The sequence below is a fragment of the Bombus flavifrons genome, chromosome 15, assembly GCF_040668555.2.
Source record: "Bombus flavifrons isolate JBK064 chromosome 15, iyBomFlav1_principal, whole genome shotgun sequence".
In the NCBI taxonomy this organism is placed as follows: Eukaryota; Metazoa; Arthropoda; class Insecta; order Hymenoptera; family Apidae; genus Bombus; species Bombus flavifrons.
In genome coordinates, this window is record NC_138456.1 from 5,472,496 (window position 1) to 5,491,687 (window position 19,192).

Consider the following 19,192-nt stretch of genomic DNA (forward strand, 5'->3'; position numbering starts at 1 on the left):
ACGTTGTGCCGGGAATTACCAGCGAACGGATCTTTCTTATTCTCTCGAAAATTGTGAAATCACAACGACGAGAATCGAGAGGAAATTTTCGAAATGAATCTTTAAGAGAGTCGTTCTTCCAGCGTCTTTTTACTTTGGCAACTTAAACGAAGGAGAGGAAAAATGGATCATTCGCGACGAAAGTTACAACGAGGAAGACGAGAGAGAAAATTTTTCGTAAAATATACAGGTGGACAGTATAGAACGTCGTTAAAAAATAGAGCAACTGTTACTTATAGCATCTTCTTTTAAACGATCTGTCTCCTCTCCTCGAATTTCATCGACGTTCGCTTATACTTAATATTTTATAGTTAGCTTTTGCTTAATATTACAGCGGAATTTTATTATACAGGATATTAACAAGAGAAAGAGAGAGAATTCTCGTCTGTAATATTCTGTAATTTGTTTTTTTCCTGAGTTTTGTTGATACAAGTTTTCGTTTAATTTCAAGTTGAAGAAACAAAGGGGGGGGAGGGCGAGAGGCAACGCAAAAAGGAGAAGCAAAGAGAAAATGTGATTAATAAAACGGAGGAATTTGGAACGGGAATAGATCAAATTATTCGGAAAATTCTTCCGCATACAATATTTTAGCTCGTTTAATATTTTCCGTTTCTTTGAATTTTATTTAATATTAATTTCATTTAGTCCGAGGCAAAGAGCGAAGTTACCGGGTCAGAATTGTAATTAACATATTGACTTTTTATTTCGCAGCTGGTTATTCGAATTTCATAGAAATTTATTACTTTTAACCTGGGAATTTTTAACGGGCCGTTAATTGAGAAATAAATCAACGAGAAGACCGAAGCGGTGGAACGTTCGCTGCGAACAGTTTAGATCCGCCATGGTGCATCAGCCTTTATTGGCTGAATTAGAAATTATTAGAGGTTAAACTCTGCATCGGTAAAAAAAAACCTCGATGGAACACGATGGAACGTGTCCTCCTATTGCTACGGCCCTTTTATAATAATTCTCGTATCTCTGGACGCTGGAATTCCAACAAAACGCTACCTGACAATCTTCTCGCTAAAATTCACTTTTCCCTGTCATTAGTTTCTCATACTTTGGTAAATTCCAAGGCCTAACTTCTTCAGAAATATTCTGTTCACCACGCACAAAGTTCAATTGTCCGAGCATGCAGCTCGCAATTTTCCAGTTTCGAACTTCGACTCGATGTTTCGACCACAGTTTCCATCTATCGAGTTTTTCTCTATCTATCCGTGATAATGATTTCCGAGTTGAGCATTGAGGAAAAATCTAATCGACGAATATCATGGCCGAACGTGTTACAACTCGATTATAATTATCAACAACTCGCCGATTTATCAGATAAAACGAGATACGAATGGAAATTTGATTTTTCCTATTCGTCGATTCGCGCGAATCGAAAGTTTGCTGTGTTAATGCAAACTTAATGGACGAATATCCCGTGCAACTCCCTTTGTTTACTATGCTCGAGCACGATTATTAATTGTTATCGAGTTTCCAGCGAATTACATGTATTACGGTGTTCTGTTTCGATGACGTGCACAATACGAGCACAGGGATTTGGAAATCGTAATTAAGGTTACTTGGGGCTGTTCAGCAGCGGCCAATTACGTTGCGATGTTAATTAGTCGTTTGTTCTTGGCCACGAAACGTCGTACGATGCGGAGTTTGAACGAGGATTCGAACAGAGATCAAAAAATTCGTATAACATGCAGTCTTCGTTAAACTCGCTGTTAGAAAGGTTCGACGCGAGTAAAAGTTCTTTTTCTATTCTTTTTTTTTTTTTTATCGCATCTTTGTTGATATTTCTCCTACTTTTTGCCTCGGTAGAAATATCTCGAATATTCGTTTCTTCGTCTAACCACACACGGCGACGTTTAACACTTCGCGTCTTTCGTCTCGTCTTTCAACCGTTAGCCAGAGGACACTCGAATTCGCGTCTTACACACGTCGCGCGGTATCTTAAGAAAATGTTAAATGCTGTTAAATAAAACAGGGGAAAAGCAGTGAGTGCTATAAAGAAAATGTTATGACGATATGTTCGATATTGGTCGCTGGGAAAGTTCCTTCGGATTTTTAAGGAATTTAACAAGATAATAAATTTTCAAGCTTTCAAGCGTATCACGTTACAAAACGTTACGAATGTTCCACGTTTCAAATATAACGAACGCTATTTGACAAAAATGGGCAAAGAAGAACGCACGGCGAACGAGCGAACTAATCTTCAAGTAATCAGATCCTCGCGTGCAGACGATTTTTTATCGACACTCTATCGATTCTGTTGAGGAATTGGCGTTCGTCTCCGCGTTATGCTGCAGTGTGACGATATTATCGAGCGATAAGATGGGAATCGAACGAACGATTGTTTTGATTTCTGCACGTTTGCACGCAGCGCTGTGCGTGGTGGCGGCCACAAGCAGAAATAACGCGGCACGTCACGCTGAAAAATCTCGTGTATCTTCAATCTACGACAATGAGGCTTCTTGCTAATTAGCCTTGCTTCCCTCCTGTTCTCTGTCTACTTCTCGTGTTTTACTTTCTTCCTTTTTTTCTCTTGCCTTTTTCTTTTTTTTTTTTTTGACTCTTCTCCTTCCTGATTTTTTAGCGGATAATTTTGCGTCGGGTTTTGACCAGGCTTAAAATATTAAAAAATATCCACATGCTTTTAGTTTTTCGGGCGGAGAAAATTTTTAGCGTTACTGTTATGTAAAATTTTTTTTCTACGAAAAACGTCACTGAGAGAAGGTTGATACGCGTTAAATTTTCTAGGCATTTTCCCGCTCTTTAATCAACACGATTTTTACTTTCTTAAATAACGTGTTCAGAGATTGGTACCAGCCTTGTAGATTTTCGACGCCGGAATCAGAATTGCGGCAAAGCGAAAGAAACGTAAGAAAATTTTCGAGAAACTGAAACCCGCGGTTCAAGATAATCTTCTAATTAAGGTAACGTTAAATTGTACTGCGAGATGACGCGATTTTTTAGACACAGCATCGGAATATAATCCAAGCTTATCATTTGCAATTACGAAATTAATTTTGATAATCGTGTTCCTTTAATTTTAATTAGCCATATACAAAGCATTCATGTATAATATTAAAAGTCGCTAGTTGTGGCGTTAATATCAACGAAAAATCAGTTCGGACGTATCAAATGATCTTTCCAGCGGAGACCTTTCGAATATTGGGTTGGCAACTAAGTGATTGTGGATTTTACCATTAGGTGGTAATGACAAAATCCGCAATCACTTAGTTGCCAACCCAATAATTACGAAATCGATTGAAATGTTGGTGAAAGGTGGTTCCTCGGCTGCTCGATATTTCATGAATATTTCACAAATATTTCATTCTGAATTTCGTGGCTCTGCACGCTTTAATTACATTTATTCGATTGATCGCACGATGGAAATGGTCGAAAAGTATTCGCATTACGTTGGTCGTTCGATGCGAATGTTTCTCGAAGGATGTGCTGTCACATCGTTCAATCGACCAGTGTTTGAACGCAGACGAAGAAAACGTAGCATTCGCAGACAGGCGTTTCCACGCACTTTCGAATCATCGTTCATGAGGATGACGCGTAATGAGCGTGCCCTAGATATAGACAGGCCATACGGTGGCGCGACTCGCTTCCTGTGCAATCAGGTCCGATCAATTAATGGTCGAGTGCCTTCTTGCTCGACGGTATAATGAACGTCGATCGACGATTAACAAGTCTTTCGAAAGTGTGTTGGAGAATGATCGACTCGTCGATCGAAGAAAGAGAAACGTAGGCGCGGTTCACGCTGACCTTACCAGACCCGGTCAAACGACCGGTTTCAAAATGTAATTTCAAATTCTACATGTTCATCGTTATTTCTTTTGTTCGTCTAATTTTATGTAAATTCTTGCGTTAACAAAAATTGAGAAACTGATTAATCAGAAATCGATGTAGGCATTTAGACGAAAGTAAAGTTAGACGAACAAAAGAAATAGAATTTTGAATTCAATTTTGAAACAGGTTGTTTGTTTGACCGGGTCTGGTGAAGTTGGCGTTAAAGCAACAGAAATCGAAAGATGTCCGTGCCTTGGTGCACGAAGCGTCGGTATCGAATTTCCTCTGCAACGCAGAAACAGAGAATCAACAAGCTTATTCCGTTTGTAGTTCTCACGTTGACTTTGCTATTTCTTGCACGAGGTTTATCTTACGAAAAATTGTTACATTACCATGTGTACAGACACTACGGCAAGTTGCTTCTACATGGAATTTGAAATTCTTCCTTTTTCATGAGAAGAATGTGGCTGTCTTACAAGTTGTGTATTATCGTTTGCAAACTTGTTATCGGGTTTGACTCATTTTTGTAAAAATACCACGTCGGCGCAGTTCTTGCGTGAAGCCACAAATACGCAGCCTTATGGTGTCGAAATATATATAGGGTGCGGCCAAACAACACGTACGAGCGGATATGACGCGACTGCTTGAAAAAGTAAGAACAAAAAAAAAAAAAAAAAAAAATAGCATCAAACTTTTTAGCGCGACGCTTCGTTTTTGAGAAAATTGAGTCCGAAAATTTATCAAGCGTACTTGAACATGACTAATTGCCAACTGTGCATGAACAAACAATAATCCGGAAATTATTCTACATGCGAATACAAGTAAAAAATGTGGAATAAAATAAAGTCTGAACGTGTTTAGCTGATAGTTGGCCCGGTGCACGCGTACGATAAATGTTGAAATTTATTTCTCTCGGAAGCAAATTACCTTGTTGTGACAAATTTTCTTCTACATTTCCTGTTGAAGTGGTCACCACTTATAAGAAAACTCTACATCTGGTCTTTTTAGTTTCTCAAGCACTGAAGCCATCGACAGCGCGTAGACAAAAGACTGCGACGAAGTCAGACCACAAACAATAGACAAGCGACGTTGGCTTCGGCGTTTTTTTCAGTTATTGGGTAACACAGCTAGCGTGCGGATCTGGACCAGCTCAAATTGTATTCTTACTTATAATTACATTTATATTTAAATATATTTTCTGCCTTACAATTTATCCACTAGTTTTTCTCTACATCTAAGGTTATACATCGAATAACCTCAACATTTCCGATTTCATTTTTACGTGTAGAATAATACCCTGTCGGTTATCTATTCGCGCCCAGTCCGTAATCAGCCATGTTCGAGTGTACTTTAAATTAGAAATTTTCAAACTGGAAATTTTCTCGAGAACCAAGCGTCGTACGAAGAAAATTTAATTCTGCGTTCTCTTACTTTTGATTCAAGGATTCACTTCGTGCGAGCTTGTACGAGTTATGTATGTTTGAGAATGTAGTATTACGTATGAAGAAATTAGAATAATGGGCCTGGAATACGAATAAATTTATTGTTATTGTCACGTTATATACAAAGTGAGCAGCGAAATTCTAAATAGAAAATATTTGTTATATTGGGTTGGCAACTAAGTGATTGCGCCTTTTGTCATTAGGTGGTATTGGCAAAATCCGCAATCACTTAGTTGCCAACCGTAAAAGTGTTACCTGGACGAATTTCGTCAACAGTGAGACACAAATCGTAAATGTCCAACGATTTATTTATTTATTCACTTTCGTCTATGTCAAGAAAAAAGATGTAAAAAGGTAAAAATAGATTGGCGATTTTTAATAGGTTTGTAAGAAATTTGAGAGTGCAAAATTCCACGGAATAATTACGGAAAGATATATAAAATATTCAAAATGTAATACGTTTTATAATAATTGGTAGGTAAAAGAATTTTCTACCGGGATGCTGCATTTTTAATTACATTCTGAGAAATTTGAGTTTGCATAAAAATCCGCTGTCTCGTTATAAAGTGTAACGTTACAAAAATTACATACACCTGTTATATTTACGCGAGACCATAAAAATAGTAGGCTCAACATTATATTAATATCTCGTAGGTCTGCTTGCCCTACGCGAGCGTCCACGACGTTCCGTTGTCTCGTTGAAAAAATTCAAGATTTTGTTTCTGTTGTAACTTTATCCCCAGATTTTTGCCAGTTCGATTCTTTAATTTTTTCTACTCCTCCTTCAAATACACAAATAATAATCGTATCGTCGTGTACGTATAAATAATTCTGTTGCAAAGTGCGTTTTTAGTTTCTTTTGCGACTCTTTTCTTTCTGTCTTTGCATATGCATTTTTTTTTACATAACATTCTACACATTATTGTGTATAAGTATGAATTAGGTTGGTCCATATGAAACGTCGTTTCTCCTTTTTTTTTCTTTTTTTTTTCAAATGAAACGTTAAACACACATATACAGTGGATGACAAAAGTACGTGAAAACTTATAGAAAACATTGATATAACTACACGAAAATCTCACCAATGACACCAATTTGTTAATGTTATCAATTAGCAAATTATCCTGCAAAAGGGCTGGCAAACAATTATCTTAGCTTGTTCGGAAGGTTCGCAGCGAAAATTAGGAACATTCAATTAGAACGAGACTTTTCGCTATCTGTAACTTGCCGAGTCTTTTCTTGGCAAATGGTCCGGCCTTTTCAACAGCGAATCGCTCGAAATAGACTCTTACAAGGTAAAAAAAAAAAAAAAGAAAAATTAACTCTATTCAGAAAAATAGTAATTTCCATATTCATCAGCGATCTGTTCACGATTTTTCACAAAATCTCACTCTACTCGACTACAAAGATTCTTCTACTAAAATCGATCTCGAAGAAACACAGTTCTCCCAAAGTAATAAAAATTCAATCCAAGTCTCTTACGAGTTTGATTCATCCATTCGAAAAGTGACGACCCTTCTATGAAAATATCTTGAAAAATGTGCCACGTAGAATATAAAGCACGAAGCTAGTATGAGAAAACTAGCAGCGCCATAATGCAGAAAAATAGTGGAATATCGAGGATCTCTGCAACCGCGTTGAAACTGTGACGATGGCCAAAAACGCAAAATTCATTGTGTCGTCGGAAATGGAGTAGAAGCAGCGGCGATAAATTAAACCGGCTGGCTGCCAGCGAAATGTCGAAGAAACGGTATCAGCCAGTGCGTTTCGTTCGGATTTAGATATTCGAGAGAGACAACTGGGTCAATCCGCGTCCTAGAAGCGGTTAGACGAGCAGCGTGACGCTAGAATACCGGAAACTGGCTGGCTGGGGCCGGAAACCGACGCTGCAACGTAAGATTATCCGCGCTCGCACATAATCGACCGCTTCCATCTGTCTTTGCTTTACCAATGTTTGTTCCAACGAAACCAAAGAAAAAAAAAAAAAAAAAAAAAAAAAAGAGAAAAGAAACATGAGAATTCTTTGTTCTCGCGTGTTTTCTTTCGCCATATTTTTCCTCGTTCTTGAACATAGAAATATTGAAATAGTTTGTTGTTGCAGTGTTCAGAGTACACGAAAGGTAGCAAAAAGTTAGATATACGTGGAATGTCGACACGAAATTGAATATTCCAACTATATGCGCATTTTATTAATGAAACGTTTTAACATGTCTGCGGAAGGAATGGAACCGAGAAATGAAAATTCTTTGTTCTCTTACGTTTCCATTCTGCTACTTTTCTCCTCGTTTCGAAGGATAAATTTATTTGAAAATAAAAAATACTTTGTTGTCGAAACTCCGGGAATACACGAAACGCGGGAATATTTGAATATATCGAATAATATCGCCAAATTATACAGGGTGGTTGGTAATTGGTGGTACAAGCGGAAAGGGGGTGATTCTACGCGAAAAAAGAAGTCGAAAATGTAGAATAAAAAAATTTTTTTTTTTTAATTTTTCCATCGAGACAACGATCTACAGTGAGATCCGTTATAACGTACCGCACGCGTACCGAGCAAAAATTCAAAGTCGATTTTCTCGAAAACAAAGCCTCAAATGAAAAATTTTTATTCTATATTTTCGACTTCTTTTTTCACGTAGAATCACCCCCTTTCCCCTTGTACCACCAGTTACCAACCACCCTGTATATCTAAGCTACCCACGCGTATTTTATTAATTAGGAATTTTTATTTTCTTCTTTTTTTATGGGCGTAAGAGACTGAAAAATAGAGATTCTTTGATTTCTTCATCGTTTCGTTTCATACTTGCTGTATTCTCTCTCATTTTGAACCATAAGTTTTGAGATACCTCGTTCTTGGAAATTCTAAGATACACAAAAGATGGTGAAATTTAAATGTGCCGTATTATTGCGAGTCTAGATATTTGAACTGTTTTTAGTATTTTGTCAATTGGATATTTTCATAGCTTTATCAACATACCTAATGTTGTTGACAAATGGCATGTAGTATACGACAAATACATTTTTCTCTGTTTTAAATTCTACGACAAATTGAATGCTAATGAAGATGCTTATAGAGTTAGACTAATGCGAACACGATAATACTGCAAAGCGATGAAAAATGAAGAAATACGAGTATTAACAGCAAAAGTAAAGCGTTTTTATCTTCGAGAAATCCAATATACCGTTGAAAGCGATCAGTTTGTTATTTATTTTTCTTCTCGCTTCGAATTTTCTGTTTGAAGTTCTTTATGCTCTTTTTATTTCTCAATGTTTTATGATATTTTACTCGATCGCAAACGACCGACTAGAAACAGTCGATGACGATTCGGACTGAAAATAAAAGTGAGCGCACACGTGTGCGACGTGTAGGTCGTCTCGCAACGTGTATTTTTCCCATCTACCCACGTTTCCCACTATTCTATATATCTGCTTTCGTTCTTCTTATTGATTTCGTGACTTTCTATGAAGATCAAGCTTTCTGTAAGAATCGTCCGATCGTCAGTTGCACGTTCGTCTTCCCGTTTCTTCCTAAACGAAATTCCTGCGTTAGCGTTTTTGGAAAATTTTAACACACTGAATTATAGGATTCGTTATATCTTTCCTTGCCTATAGTTTCACATTTTCAACTTACAGACTCGCGTTTCAGATGAAATTTATATCGTGTATCTTTCAGCGAGAAAACACTGGTATTTTTAATTTCTTAAAAAGTTCGACGTTTTATCTAAAACGACGAGCCTCCGATGTAAAGATGGAACACCTGCTAATCATCCTTCGCACTTCGAATTTTATTTCAATTTCGTTGGCAAGCAGCTCCCAACGCTTTTAAGTGCTCTATTTGAAATTTACTTTAACCAAAAAATAAGACAATTTAAATAAATAAACTTAAAAATTAAAAAAATACAACAATAGTGTGAATAAAATTGGTATTTAAGTTTATTTATTTAAATTGTCTTATTTTTTGGTTAAAGTAAATTTATTAACTTAAAAATTACAAAAATACAACAATAGTGTGAATAAAATTGGTATTTAAGTGTACCATATATCTTGAAGCAATTTTCAGGATGCAATCTTCGTTTTCTTTCGCACGTTTCACAAAAAAGCTCGACCTGAAGGAATGTCAAGTGGGACTGGACAAAGGAGCTTGTGAAATAAAAACTGATATTGAGTCATAGGAGTGCAAAGGGTTAAAGAATGATAGAAACACGTACAAAATAATAAAAAATAAGTTGATTGCTTAAATTAGAAATGAATAATAATTATAATAATAATAATGAAGAGAAAAGGTATTCGCAGGGAATGTGATAGTTGGTATTTGTTTGATCGTTTGGAACATGTCTGACAGTCGTTTACCGAATTTGTCAGCGGCAAGATTAATTATGATCTTCGTAATAGCACGTTCCAGCACACGAAATTAATCGTGGAGACAGTTCGTAGATCCATCTGACGCGATCTAATCCGCCGTTCTCAAAATATCCGGGCAGAATCAGGTCAGGATATACATTTGTTCCTGTAAAATATGATATAAGAATCATAACCTGTCAGCAAGATTTAAGCTACGTATTCGAATCGAAGTATGTAAATTGCAACGTGATTTGAAATAAAACCTTCATATATCGTCGCGTACAGTTCTCTGGCGAATATAAAACAAACTCCAATGTACTGTCTTTTACCAGGATTTAGTGTGGCGTATTTGAGTAGATCATTGTATGCCACAGAATCAAAATTCAAAATACAAAATTTGTATATATACAGGGTGGTAGGTAACTGGTGGTACAAGCGGAAAGGGGGTGATTCTATGCGAAAAAAGAAGTCGAAAATATAGAATAAAAATTTTTCGTTTGAGGCTTTGTTTTCGAGAAAATCGACTTTGAATTTTCGGTCGGTACGCGTGCACTTTATCGCGCCTCGTTATAACGGATCTCACTGCAGATCGTTGTCTCGATGGAAAAATTAAAAACAAACAAATGTTTATTCTATATTTTCGACTTCTTTTTCCGCTTGTACCACCAGTTACCAACCACCCTGTATATTTCAAATTACTTAAAGTAGAAGAATTAAATTAATGATAAATTTAAATTCGATAAATAAATTATTTAAGACGGATAACATAAATAATTAAGATCGCGATATCTTTGCACGTATTTCCTTTTTTGTTCTTTTTTGGCACCTCGTTTCCTCCGATAATCCACTGTACAGCGTGTAAATGGCCAGAGACAGAGGAGCCGCCGTGTCGTGGTTGTTAAAAGTCTTTCGAGCAGGCTACGAAACTTACCGCTTAAGCATCGTCAAAGAGCTTCATAATGCTTTAATGGATCACTGACAGCGTTCTTAATTGCCGACTGGACGAAAAAGTCAATAATAGTAACTACTCTTCAACGTAAAAATGGTGGACCACGAAAGGTCAGTTTGATCTATCCTGCTTTGTGTCGTATTTTTCAGTCAGAAAGAAAAAACCAAAGCTACGTTACAACACGTTAAAAACGACTATAAGGAACTTTGAAACATTCGTAGAAGACACGTCTATCGAAGAAACATAGCCATGAAATGTGCCAGCTTATTCTTATCGATTATTCCATTTTCATGGGAAATTTCGTTTCGGCTGAAAGAAACTCTGAAACATTCGAAGAAGACACGTCTATCGAAGAAACATAGCCATGAAATGTGCCAGCTTATTCTTATCGATTATTCCATTTTCATGGGAAATTTCGTTTCGGCTGAAAGAAACTCTGAAACATTCGAAGAAGACACGTCTATCGAAGAAACATAGCCATGAAATGTGCCAGCTTATTCTTATCGATTATTCCATTTTCATGGGAAATTTCGTTTCGAGATTCTCGATGTTCTGTCTACGAACCCGTAAAATTAGGCGTTGCTTTATTTTATCGAATATTTCACCTTTTCAACAGCTATCGTCAAAGGGAAGGTTAACACCATCATGGGGAAAATTTCACTGAAATTCCGTTTTATTTGAAAAATCAATAAAGCCAAACGAATGTAATGAACGCAAACGCAATCTTTATCGCCTGTAGAAATTTCCTGCTGCCAGATCGTGTTCCGATATTAATCCATCTTCTACGATCACAGATATCAGCGTTACAATTGCTACAACAGAATTTGCTAAATTGCTAGAACAAACCGATCTACTCGAAAGGTCCGATCGGTTTGCAAGAGGAAAGTTGAAATTCGCGCTGGTTAATTGAATTTACAACTAGATTTAAAATAAAAAATCAAAGTTAGAATGGGAACTTTAAGCTGTCCGAATTTTATCGACAGAATTTCATTTCACTTTGTCAATTTAGTCGTTTTAATCTCACCTTCGCACCATATCGAACAATTCTTCCTCTGTGATCGAAAAACAAAGTAAAAACAGGTAAATTAAACCGACGTTTCGCGCTCGATTAATTTAACGTTCAAAGTTAATTCGTCGTTCGAACGTTCGCTTTACCCGTCACGTTGCACTTCAGTTTCTTCGAAGAAACGTAATATTACGCCGGTGTACGGCGAGTTGCAAAGCTTTTGGTAGCAACTGTGCCGTAGCTAATAACCGGAAATCGAGGAGAGAAACGCGTCGCAACAAAGAACGATGACGTGACGCGAGCGAAACGTATTAATCCTTCAAACCTGCACGATCGAAGGATAATTGCTCGCGAGTTGGAATCGAGACGAGTCAACAGGCAGAGCGTGTGCTGACGTGAAAATCCGCTGCTCCTTCTCTTTTTATTCTTCCTTTTTCAATCCCTTTGCGCGCTTGCAGTGGCGAACAAAACGAGCTTTAAAGTTGATACACGCGATTGGATCGATCGTATCGAATATCGTTGTTTAATGGACCAGATTGGGACGAAGAATTTTTATTCACAGTCCAATGTTGACCTGTGTGAGGATCGAGTCGGAAGATCGAGTCGTTTGGTAGGTAGAGTGGAAAAAGTGGAGTAACGAGGATCGATAATTTAACAATTTAGAAGATTATCAAGAATCACGGTGAATTTCTGCTGAATTTTACGCTACTAGTGACAATGGAAACTCGAACGATCAGAAGAACTTGCAGATTTCCCAGGAGACTTCTTAAACTTACCTGCTGTTCCTCTTCCAAGGTCACGCCTTTCACATCCTCTACATGTGCCTGATAATGTATTTCCTTCAATAACTTAGACAATAATAGACAGATTGAGTGTAATTCTTGGCTTTTGAAGCAAAAATTGTTGTTTTCGTCGTAGACCAACAATTCAGATTGACTCTATTGGATTGGAAACTAAGTGATTGCGGATTTTGTCATTAGGTAGTATTGACGAAATCCGCAACTACTTAGTTGCCAACAAAGTAGCAACGAAAGATAACGATATATTGGTATTTCGATTAGCGTGAAATTATCATACGCTTGGTATCTCTGGAACGACATTTTTTATACCTAATAGTTTCTAGTTGTCAGCTAATTACCTCGTAGATTGCTTTATCTTCCGTAGAGATATCGTGTTTGAAGGAAATAACTGAATGCGTTGTTGAGTTCCGATAGAAGATAGAGGAAAGCCAGCTATGGCAAAATCTTAACATGGCATATCTGAGCGTAAAAGGAATCTACAGCTTGTTCAGCAATGATTACACGCCAAGAGAATCAGCTTACTCCTGACATCGCGTCATGCTACGGAGAATATAACGTGTTCCTTAGATATACCGTAATTCTTGAGTAACGTTCAACCTGCCACAAATAGCTTCTATACCTACGTATTAGCTGTTTCCCAATTTTGCGTTCACAAAACAATCGCTCACAAAACAGTCGCTCGTCGAAGTATGTTCGCAAAGTATGTTAGGGAAGATTTTTCTTATCAGTTTATTATCGCGTGCTATACGCAACTTCTCGAAATTTTGTCATCGGCGAAAATTTAGACGCGATCGTCGTTATCGTAATGGTAAGATTTGAAATCAACACGAAAATGTACCATATATGGAAGTTGCAAAACATGTTTATTGCGAAAATATACGCTGCGAGCAAAATTAATACACAGCATGAATAGTAGGCTTAAACGTACAATTACAGCTAAAAATAGTCTCACTAAATAAGCACGTTATCTCATATTATGGCCATTATATGGATTTTTTTAATTGAACTATATTTAACATGAACCAAAAGTCTCCTGTTTGTTCATGGACTTTGATTAACATAAAACTGTGTAGCGTTTGAGCTTTCAGAAAATATACATTTTTGTATATTGTGTTATTGCTACTGTGTATTTCAATCTTTTAATTTGATCATATTTAACGTGAAATAAAGAACTTTTATATTAACTCACATAAGTAAATCATAATAAAATTTCATAGCGTCTGAGCTTTCAAAAAATGTATGCTGTTATACCATGTTGCATGTTATCATACATTATTGCTATTATGTGTTTGAATCTCTTAGTTATACCATATTTAACATTAAATATGTAGATCTTCTACTTGTTCACATACGTAAGCATAATAAAATTCCATGAGATTCGAACATTTGAAAAAATGTATGCTATCATACCGTGTTGCATGTTATCATATATCATTGGTATCGTGTCTGAATGTTTCAGCTGAGACATATTTAACGTGAAAGAAAAATCTTCCATCTACCCACGCAAATGTACATCACAATGAAATTCCATAACATTTGAAAATTTATTATTATTTTTAATAATAAAATTTATTATTAATACCTACACGTATAAGACTAATCTTTATTTGCAAGATTTTATTCTACGATATTGTGTATCTCCCCGTTGATTTCATAAGAGAACCAGATGATAGTAATCGATACTTTTTTCTTGTCAGATTTCTTTTTTTCTTCAATGATATATCGAGAGAAGATATTTCTCTTGTCTGGAAGATGTCTCTTTCCACGCAGTGAAATTTAATTCGTCGATCTCGAAGCTGAATCAAGGTTCACTAGGTCGTGTACCGTTTTAAGATACAGCGGTTGTAATTCTTCGTGTTTTTTTCGTGTCGCTGCAATAAAGCGAGAAACGCTCGGATTTCCATGGATGCGATACACCCGAGCTACTGAACCGTGGTAAATCCGGTTGGCGCATTTGGAATGTCCAATGGAAACACGGAATACGGTGGAAAAATTACTTTCGGTTCGAAGCACGCTCCTTAGGAAAATCTTTCCACGGAGAATGGCGACTGTAATCTACCTGACCATCCGATTCTCCGGTTATTTTCCTGTATTCTCTTCCTGTCGATACTTTACGATTTCATCGGTATTTCCGATTTCCTGCAAACCTGGATATATCGAATGGCGTTATTTGAATAAGCAAAATGTCAGAAAAAAGTGTCGCAAACTATTATAAGTACTTTTGATTCTACTTTAAAACTACCTAAACCTAACCTCGACCTAGTACAAAGTATCATATTTCGTCATTTTTACTTCGCCACTCGTCCGCCAGAGGCGAAACCTAATCCAAATCCGAGCCGCGTGTAAAATTCTTTAAAGGTTGTTCGTCGTATGCCTCGTAATCTTTTTTTGTTGTACGGCCACTCTATCGATACAGGTTAATTTAAATTGCTCTTCTCACTGTTTACTTCTGTCGCTTAATTTGCTTAATTTGCACTTAATTTTTTATTTTTAAAAAATAAAAATATATTTATATAGTTTGTTTTAGGTTAGCTTTAGTTTCGATATGGCGTTAAGAGTACGTAGAATTGTTTGTGACGTTCCACTTTTTAAACGATATTTTATCTTTTTAGATAACTATTTCCGATATATTCCAAGTTTAAAGAAAAAACCAGAGTGAAATTGTAAAGTATTGTCCACATTCTTCTTTTACAGAAATTTTAGACTTTAACAAATTCTATTCTTGTTTTATAGATCTTATTTTATAGATTTTAACGTAAATACCTTGTGTAAATATATATAAATAAATTTCAGCCGCTGTTTAGTGTCACTTGACTGTCGCGAGTAAGAACGATCGTGTAATAATACGTGTTAGGCTATGCGCGTAGCAGCGAAAATTTGTTGTGCTTGCTTCTATCAATCAAAAGTTCAATTTATTCTTGTTCTAACAAGAAAACTGTCGTCATGCAGCCGCGTCGTCAAACGCGCGCACGTTCGTATAAAGTAATATGAGCGAACGCCATTTTCATAAGCGACAAATTGTCGCCGGTGTGCACGAAGCCTTATTGTCGACTTTAGTCCACCCTCGTACGTAAGAGATTAACGCTAGAACTACCACACAAAGGAATAATATAATGAATTTTATTTTTTTGTTATTTATTCAAAATTAAAATAATTTTAAATAATTTAAAATAATCCAATACCAGTCAAAATAACTGGTTCTTATCAAAGCGTAAAAGGTTTACCGAACTCGAATCAATCAGTTTTCTCGTTTTGTGTAACGTTTTTAGAATTTTTACCGCCTATCGTTCGATACGATGGTGTCGATTATCAGGAAAATTCCAGATCGATCACGATGCTGACACTAGAACTACCACACCAGTGGAAATGACTGGTTTTACAACTTTTTATAAACATGCCAACTCTCGTTCAGGGATCATATTCTCAGATGAGTTAATAATACCAAAAATATACTACGTGACATGGAATTCCTTTTGTAAGAAAGCTACGATCGAAAAAATATTACGTATTTTTTATAGATCAATAATTTTGACTGATTTTATACTGGTCGAGAGTTCTAGCGTTAAAATGTACTTCATTTGAAATATCCTTTAGCTTAGACATCTTTGCAATCTTGGTGTCTTTCAACGTGACTATCCATTTTTCAGCTTTATCTCGCTTTTCAGAGCATTTAACAAGGAAAGGGTTCTTAAACGCCAGATTTCCTCATGTGCTTCTATTGTTCTCGTTTCAGAGAAGTGGCGTTGCGTGAATTAGCAAGAAGGGGGTGCAAGGTTGAGCGGCGGTACTCGACTCGAATATTCTTGTAGTGGCTCATCGATTGCGTTTCCCTGGATTTTCTGACGGTGAGTCTTCCAGCGATTTTTTTCCACCCACTTGTCCCACCCCAAAATTAGCAACGTATATTCCACTCTTGCTCTGTAGTATACAAACATATAATCTTTACATAAGATCTTCACTAAATATTAAATATTAGTATATTATATTGTACATATACAGTGTCGTGAATAATTTTATAATTATTCAACCCTGTTTTTAGGTCTTTCACGATACTAAAGTAAATGTTGAGAAAATCGTTTCGTATAATTTTATATTATAATCTATAAAAAAAGAAAACTGAAGATACGATAGACACAAATTTCTTTCTCTCAAAGTCTGGACAAAATTAAATTATTTTTTAAATTATGCACTTCGTTGTTTGTAAAAAACTATAAATACAGTGTTAATATCATTACGTCTTTATCCAATATTCAATGAAATTTGTCTCCATTTCTAATTACCTCTATGAATCTGTTGGCCACGCTATCCACTGAACTTGTTTAAAGTTTCATTTCGAATATCCGCTCACGTGGATTTTATTCTTTCTCCAAGTTCGACGATATGTTTTATAGGTAGCCTGATCGTAAACTTTCCTTGTTAGATTTCACCCACAGTTTCCCGATCGCGTTCAGATCGGCATCCGATGCCGACCACGGTAATAATTCTATTCCGAAATCTTTACTGTGGCAATTGTACGAATAACAGCATTGTCTCGTTGAAGAATCGTCCCTTCACCTCAATTCCAGTTATTAAACGTAATATCTCCTAATGTTCTATAGTATTTCCAAAAAAAAATGTTTCGCTTAAAATATCCAGGCATGATCAATGGTACGTTGGAAATATCGAGGAAATAATGCGGAAAGTATGTTCGAAACTATAATTATTCGCAGCGCTGTGTATCGTACAAATTTTTTAAACGAACATTAATTGGTTAGTTATTAGGAAACTCGTAATACAGTAGAACTTGGTTCATGTGAAACTGACGGGAGACAAGTTAGTTCGTATAATAGGAGTCCATCTATTTCTCCCTATGACCTATTTCCACCTGTGATTTTTTGCTCGGTTAATAGGAGTTCGTGTTTGTATGAGACATAAGAGGATTCCACGAAACATTTCCTCCCAAATGACGTTTAATAACATTGCAAACTTTTAGCAACTGCGAATTGTGTCATACGACGCGTGGTTAGCTTTTTGTGATAAACGTTTGTACGCATCTACGACTGTTTTTACAGGGTGGATGTGGTAAAAAGTGTAAAAAAGTTGTGAAACGATTAGTTTGCAACAGAGTACGAAACTCGTGTTAAATCAAAGCAAACAATAGAAGAAGCAATTCAATCAGTTAGCTGTTTTTGACGAGTATACTCGTCGGTATGATCGACGGATATACTCGTCGGTATGATCGACGGATATACTCGTCAGTATGATCGACGGATATACTCGTCAGTATGATCGACGGATATACTCGTCAGTATGATCGACGGATATACTCGTCAGTATGATCGACGGATATACTCGTCAGTATGATCGACGGATATATTCGTCAGTATGATCGACGAGTATACTCGTCATGAAGAAATGGCAACATTCTGCGTTACGACGAGTATACTCGTCGTGCGTAAAAAGTAATCACAATTTGCCGTTTAAATTGCAATTTAGTAATGGCAGTAAATTGCAGTAATAAAATTGAAAAACAAAAGAGTCATTCGGTTACGACTTAATTCCATATTATAACAGTCACACATACTCCGTGTTTGACGAGTATACTCGTCGTCGCTTACTTTTTGCTACGCATCTTAGGTACGCGCAACAACCAACTGGTTAAAACACAGAGGCACGTTCGATGACGACGTTTTATTCGATAAACGCACGAAGGAGAAGGTAACGCGTTAAGGGAAATGGGGAAAATACTTTTCCCAAAGATCAACATTTTGGTCATCGTCACTTTCCATATTATTCTTGTACGAGCACGTATTACAAGCTTTCTGATTAGCGGCGAAGAGGTCACTTTCGTCGATCGAAGTATCGTTCGTCCGATCTGACCGGTTTGTATCAGTCGCGTCGACGTACGTTCTTTCCTTTGATAATTCTCCGTAACAAGCCATACGAGTTTCTAAATCCCTTTGAAATCGCGTTAAACGTCCGAGATTGGTATCGTTTACGGTGGAACGATGAAACGCGTGAAAAAAGAAAAACAAGCGGGGCGTGTAAGAGTTAATAACATAATCAATAACATAAGAGTTAAAAAGAACGTGTAGAAGTGAATAAACCGTTTAAAATAAAAAAGCCGTGTTAAAGTGAATCGCGTAGAGGAAGAAAGGTGCCGTGTAAAAAGAGTCCCACAGGTGTACGTAATATGGTGGATTGACGCTGAGCGGCAGTTCAGGTGATAGAAGCTCGGCTAATGTTCAGGTAATCAGCCGCCGCTAAAATTTCGTTCGTGTAAACCGACTTCCATTATGTATTTTCGAACGTATCGAATGTTAGATGGGGTGAACGAATAATACATGAAACGGGGTTCTAGATAGATGGAGCAGATTGTTCGAAATTAATGGGACGCTATCGTGTTTCTAGGAATAGATAATATTTGAAATTACATAGTTAGCACTTCGACGAATTCTGTACTTTGATATACCAGCCGTAAGATTTGGAATAATGTATTTATGTTTCGTACGATATATACATTGATCTCGGAAGACGATAGTAGCGAGTATTAACCTAACCTAAACTTACTAGGCTTCGAACTTTCATTCGAAATTGTATTGTACGTTCGTTGTTGCTCCATTCGCTCGTCCAATTTTACGTAAATAATCGAGAAACTGATTAATAGGGTAATAGAAGAATTTACATAAAGTTAGACGAACGAAAGGAATAAGAACGAAGATACAATTTTAAATTAAATTTTGAAACCGGTCATTTGACCAGGTCTGGTAAGGTTAGTGTTAACTAAATGATTAACCATACTTATATTACTAACTATAACTGTGTATAGCCAATAATTTGG

General features: G+C 36.6%; 1 protein-coding gene across 4 annotated transcripts in view; it reads left to right on the forward strand.

The window, feature by feature from the left end:
* Rap1 (RAS oncogene family member Rap1) overlaps positions 1–19,192 on the forward strand; it is a 71,590-nt gene that overhangs the window by 16,211 nt on the left and 36,187 nt on the right. For 2 of the 4 annotated variants that reach the window (XM_069128965.1, XM_069128964.1), the window contains exon 2: positions 16,106–16,217. The exons of the other annotated variants lie outside the window; for them this stretch is intronic. The gene's annotated coding sequence lies outside the window, so the exon portion shown is untranslated. The remainder of the gene's footprint in view (positions 1–16,105; positions 16,218–19,192) is intronic. 4 annotated transcript variants of the gene reach the window in all.